This window comes from Pseudorca crassidens, chromosome 4, assembly GCF_039906515.1.
Source record: "Pseudorca crassidens isolate mPseCra1 chromosome 4, mPseCra1.hap1, whole genome shotgun sequence".
Taxonomy (NCBI): Eukaryota; Metazoa; Chordata; class Mammalia; order Artiodactyla; family Delphinidae; genus Pseudorca; species Pseudorca crassidens.
Genome location: NC_090299.1, coordinates 62,834,884 through 62,841,106, shown reverse-complemented (window position 1 = coordinate 62,841,106; position 6,223 = coordinate 62,834,884).

Genomic DNA, 6,223 nt, shown 5'->3' with positions numbered 1-6,223 from the left:
CATTGTAGAGCAATTATACTCCAATAAAGATGTTAAAAAAAAAAAAAAAAAGAATGCTATGCCAGTAGAAGTCCTTCCACATGGATAGAAACATCAACTCTGGGGAAGAAGTATTCCTCTATAATAGATCACCCATCTTTTTCAGCCTGAAAGTAAATTTCTGTAAGTAGAGTTAACTCTGAAATCCACAATACCATGCAATTGTGCTTTTAAAGGTGATGACTTGGATGAAACACCCATATTTTAAGAATACTTGTATATTGCAGAATGTTTGGTTGCCACATGTTTCAAGTCCCTTCTTACAGTGCTTTCTCCTCTGGGCTATCTACCCTGTTAATTATAAAATCATCCATCAATCCTAGTCTAGTAAGACAAGGGTTGAAGAGTGGTTGGAAATAGAGGGATTGAAGCAATGGCTGGTTTCCAGATCACAGAGTCGATGCTATGAAACACTTTGAAAGATGGGCACATTTTTTTTCTCCCTCAGCCTGAATTACTTAGTACTGTTCCTGATTCTCCTGGCAGGAGTCCTATTGAATTCAGGAAGACCATATGAAACCCATCCCAGATGTTGCCAAAATAAATTGTTAATCATATCAAATGTAGCACCAAAAAGTGTCCTATCATAGGCAATCTTCTGTTTTGTAGCTGTTCCCCTTGGCTTCATTCAGTATCTGCCAAGAGGAAAGGAAGCCCATAGTGTACATGCCACATCTGGTTATCTGCCAGAGGAGAGAGGACACTGGGGGATGCTGGTGGGGTCAGGGCGAGGGTACTCCTAACACTAACGGGACATGTTCATTACAGCCCAATTTCAAATATCCCTCAGGGGATATAAAGAGTTTGGAATCCTCTATTCTATCCATTACAGCTTGAGAGTATGAGAATCCCATGAAGGTTTAGGTTTCACAGAGTGGGGATGACCGACTGCATTTGTGGCTGCATGTTTCAAAAATGGCTTCTTTAAATACAGAAAGTTATAGAAAATGACTGCAGTTATCTGAGCACTTAGTTATCTGGACTGTTGTCTCTTTCTCCACTATGGAATGAAGTAAGAAGTAAATGATAACCAGATTTTTTTAAACAGAGCAAAAGCAGAATAGATCAGCAGCAAACAAAATCTGTCCTAGGTAAGATCACATTGACACATCTAACCTCATGGTAATAGACCCTTGGAAAACAGATTGAATTCCTTGGAATTCAATCTGCACCCCCCTCTACATTTATAGTTACGCTACCTCTGTTACAATGAGCATTCGGCAGGGCTATGCAATTCTTGAACATAAATCATGGCATAGGACCTTTATATTTATCGAGGTGAGAAAACGGATTGACAGAGTTAAAACAAGAGAGGAATTTCATCCAGGCCTCAGACCCTCAAATAAACAAAATCAGCATCCCTCTTTAGGCCTTCATTTAACTGAAGTTCAACCGCTTTACAAAATAAAACACAAAGATCATTACTTTGTCCTTCTAAAAGCATGCCAGTACTGAGGACTCCCATCATACCTACTTCTAGATATAAATGTTTTTAAAAATAAATTTATCTATTTATTTTTGGCCGTGTTGGGTCTTTGTTGCTGTGCACGGACTTTCTCTAGTTGCGGTGGGCGGGCTTCTCATTGTCGTGGCTTCTCTTGTTGCGGAGCATGGGCTCTAGGCGCGCAGGCTTCAGTAGTTGTGGCACACAGGCTCAGTAGTTGTGGCTTGCAGGCTCTAGAGCTCAGGCTCAGAAGTTGCGGTGCATGAACTTAGTTTCTCTGTGACATGTGGGATCTTCTCGGGCCAGGGCTCGAACCCATGTCCCCTGCATTGGCAGGCGGATTCTTAAGCACTGTGCTACCAGGGAAGCCCTAGATATAAACTTTTATTTCAGCCTTAGTAAAGCAGGTTCTCTTCACCAAGCTTCAATTTTCCATGACTCATTTAAACAGTGATTTAGGCGTGCCGATTTGTTCCAATTTAGGCATCTCACTGCTCCTCTGAATTTGGAGATGCTTCTTACCTGAGCAGGGATCATGAGTCCAAGTCGAAAGTACAACTGTCGTACTAGAAAATTGCTGACACTGCATGAAGTCAATCTGAGCTTACTGGCAGACCCAAGGGTCGGATTTATGACACGTGGAGATGGTTAGCCATCGAGGGAGGAGGAATATATTTAACAAAGGCCAAAGGAAAATGCATCCCAGCAAAGCAGTGTGGATACCAGTTTGCTGTATTTTCAACATGAAACTTCCAAATTTGAAGTTTCAATCCACCAGCTCAGAGTCTAGCAATGATGCTCCTATGTGTGTGTGAGCATATGTGCACGTGTGCACGTGTGTAGGGGGGTGTGTGCAGTCGGGGGAGAAGGTGGACATTTTCTGTGAAGAAATTAAAAACAATAATACAGGCAACTAAGAGATGGGATACTTTTTCTTGTCACATGTGCTGGACCATTCTCAAAAATGTCAGAAATAAAACTTCTTTCCTCAGAAAAAAACCTTCTATTGGTCTAAGTTCTACACAAGTGCTGTTGTTACTGTTGAGTTTAATAATATATAGGTAAGACTCAAATTGGCACATTTTGTTATTTATCCTTTAACAAACATTGTATTTTATGGGGAAGTTAAGTTGTAGGGCTCCCAGTGATACAACTGCACCTGACACATTGGACACAGCTATGGGCACCATTCATTTCAAAGTAAGTTTATGGCTCAGAGTTATTGCCACTCACTTTGGATGTAGTTCTTTCTCCATCTCTGTGGTACGAAGTTCATTAGAAGAAAAAATTCACTGTTTCCCTCTGGCCATTATTGTTATTAATTTCATTTCACGATTATTCCTGAAAGTAATTTTGTTATGTGGAGAGGAAGAGTCTTAAAAGATGACCTGCTCTGGGCATCAAATACACCAAGTACACTACTGGGTTCTAAGCCAAAATATACAGTGTTTCTACTCTGAAAAAGTACAAAAAGTGATCAAGGGGAAATAGTGATTTACTTGCAGATGAATATATAAATGAACAAATCCTGCTTCATTATACAAAGATTTGGGGTAGGTTTTTAAAAATGCCTACAGTAAAATAGCAAAATGCAAACAAAACATTTAAAAGTTAGGAGAACTACTGGGACGCCCTTAGTAAAATTACTTCACAAATACTAGTCTCAGTGCTTGAAAGGTAAAAAATTTGACATGTCACAGAACCCACACACCTCAGGAAAGACAATTTCATGGCAGAGCACATATAAGAGTTTCAAAGAAGAGTTAACTGTATACCAGATCTGCCTTAGGTGAAGAAGTATTTAGACTTCCCAAGCAGGACAGATTTTAGAACATCAGATGTTCCAAGGTTCTAATCTGGAACAGATCGTCCCCCATACTCAGTTGAGACAGGTTCCAGGCAACAGGGTGAGGATGAGTCAGGAGTGAGGAGAGTAGCTGAGACATTTTTATTTACTTTAAAGAATCGTTTCACGTGGTAACCCCATGTTCATGAGGCACACAGCATAGTGGTCCAGAGCACAGCTCTGAAGTCAGCTTCCCCGTCAAATCCTGGCGACAATCACAAGGCTCAGTTTCCTCACCTGTCAAACAGGGATGATAACAGTAGGGCCAACCCTGTAATAATGTTGCTGTGAAGATGAGTGAATTATGCCATTTCTGTCACTGAGTAAGCACTCAGTAAATGTTCCTCATTCCCATTACTACGCGCATTAAGATGGAGTTTAATCCTGACTCTGGACAGGGCATTACATTATAACACATTACTTTACGTCTTAACTCACCACATAACATACACCTTTGAAAGTAAAGTGAGAGATTCTCTTCTGTTCCAGCTCTTTGGTAACGTTAGAAACAAGGAAGTGGCTACAACTCCTCCCTCCCTCCACCCCTTGAGATTAGGGGAGAAAACTGCTATTTGAAAATAAATAGTTAATATGTTTTGATCCAAGACCCAGCTCCAAGTATTTGGTAGTTATTATATTAGTTTCTTAGGGATGTCATAAAAATTCCCATGAACTGAGTGGCTTAAAACAATAAAAAGTTTTTATTCTTGCAGTTTAGGAGGCTAGAAGTCCGAAACCAAGGTTTTGTTGGGTTCTATACCCTCCAGGGAAGAAGGCTCTAGGGGAGAGTTCTTCCTTGCCTCTTCCAGTTTCTGGTGGCTCCCAGCAGTCCTTGGCGTTTGTTGCTTGGCTCATAGCTGCCTCACTTCAACCTCTGCCTCTGTCATCACATGACTTTCTTCCCTGTGTGTGTGTCTCTGTGCCTTCACATGGCCTCTTATAAGAATACCGGTCACTGGATTTAGCACTCATCCTCAACCAGTATGACCTCACCTTAACTTAATGAATTTCATAATGCAAAGACACTGCTTCCAGACAAGGTCACACTCTGAGGTTCACGTCCAATTCTGTGGACATGAATTTGGGGAGACACTCTCTAACCCAGCATGGTTATGTATAGTCACATTTTCCCAACTGTAGCTTCAGGTCATCACTCTCTTTTACATACTAGACCTCAGACATTGGCACCTGCTCTGTCCCTCTTGCTCTTAACTGCACCGTGAAGCATAGCTGCCTCTGCAAAAGAAAGCTTCAGAAGCCCACTCCTTCATTGTTTTACCTCTTCTTTGGCAAAGCAAAACGGGACTGAATAAATCTTTGCCTTGGAACTGTGCTTTGCCATTTGGAAGACTTTCTGTTGGAAAAGGCAATATTTTCTCTTAGAAAATACATTTCGAGTTGCAAACAGTCAATTTAGAAACTATTTTTAGAAATGCCATCAGCTCCGTGTTGGGGGATGCGTGCATTGTTAATGAGACATCACACAGGGTTTTGGACTATCATCAGAACCACAGCGGGAATCCAGCTTCAGTGTAATCCCCTCAGATAATGCTCTTTGATTTTTAAGAAATGAGTATCATTATCAAATATAAAAATTTATCTTGGGTAGGCTCATATAAAAATCAGTTCATTTATTAGACAAGATTCTAACTTATATGCCAAGAATTCAAATATTAGACTTCTTAGTATGGGTTCTAAAATCAGAGCCTGGGACAAGGTTTTGGGTCTGTGTGGTTAATTTGGGAGGTGATCCCTGGAAGTAGGAGTGAGGGAACAAGGAGAGCGAGAGGCAGGCAAAAGGAAGTGCATGGTCAAGGTCACTGCTGTGTGCACTGGAGGTTTGGTCCCCCAGGACTTTGGAGAATTGTAGAGAACCCCTCCCCAAAATCATCCTCTCAAAAGACCAGAGGCTGGAGCACTTCTTCAGGTTCTTGTCACCATCACATGAGGTCTGCCTCTGGGGCATCCTTCACACTTCTGATCTGTACCTGCCTGGGAGAAGGGGAGGGGCAGAGGTGGGGCAGAGGTGCTGGCAGTACACGATGAGGCTTAACTTACATGTTAACTGTGCACCACAGCTATGGCTTCAATCAGAAGTGGGCTGAGGGAAGGTGACAGAGGGACCAGAGCACCTGCTCTATTGGAATTCCTTCTTTTCATCGAGGATATAATCTTCATTCTGGTCATCACCTAAAAGTTAGCTGCTCTATGAATTAGGAATGGCATATGGCATATTTCTTTTACAAGTAAAATATAATTAAGGTATTTTTATGTAACGTCGTATCAATTTGCATGCTTTAGGCTGTAGTACAAGAAGATCCAAGTCAGGATGGTGTAAAGGGAAGAATAGAGGCTGGTTTGGCATCCGATGCTGAGAGACAGCAATCCCTTTAGCCTCAGGCAGCCAGCTGGAATCCTTCCGCAGGCTGATTTCTGCTGCGAGAAGCCTCATCAGGGGCTCCTCACAGGTTGGCTTGAGTGGGATGGGTTCTACCCACACATGGTTGCACCATCATGACTTGCTGAGTTTAGCCAAGAAGGTGCTCTACCACCGGATGTGGACTTCTCCAGTGAAGCTGCTGGAATGTTCATATTCTAGGTGCCCAAAGAGTACAGCACGGAGTCTAAGCTTTGAGGAGGGGTGTTGAGATAAGGCAGGGACGCTTAGCAGCACAACTCCAAATGGTGGCCCAAACATTTGTCTTTATATATACGAGGTACTTCTGTCCATTTGCAGCTGCTATTACCATATAGTGGCCTCTGAGCTAGCTGTAGGGTCTCTACTTTAACAGTGTCTCTATAAATTAGAACTGCGCATTGTTTTGAAATATTTGATATGAAATTTTTTTCATTAGATGAGAAATCCATTTGCATTAATCCAAGAAATTTCAGCA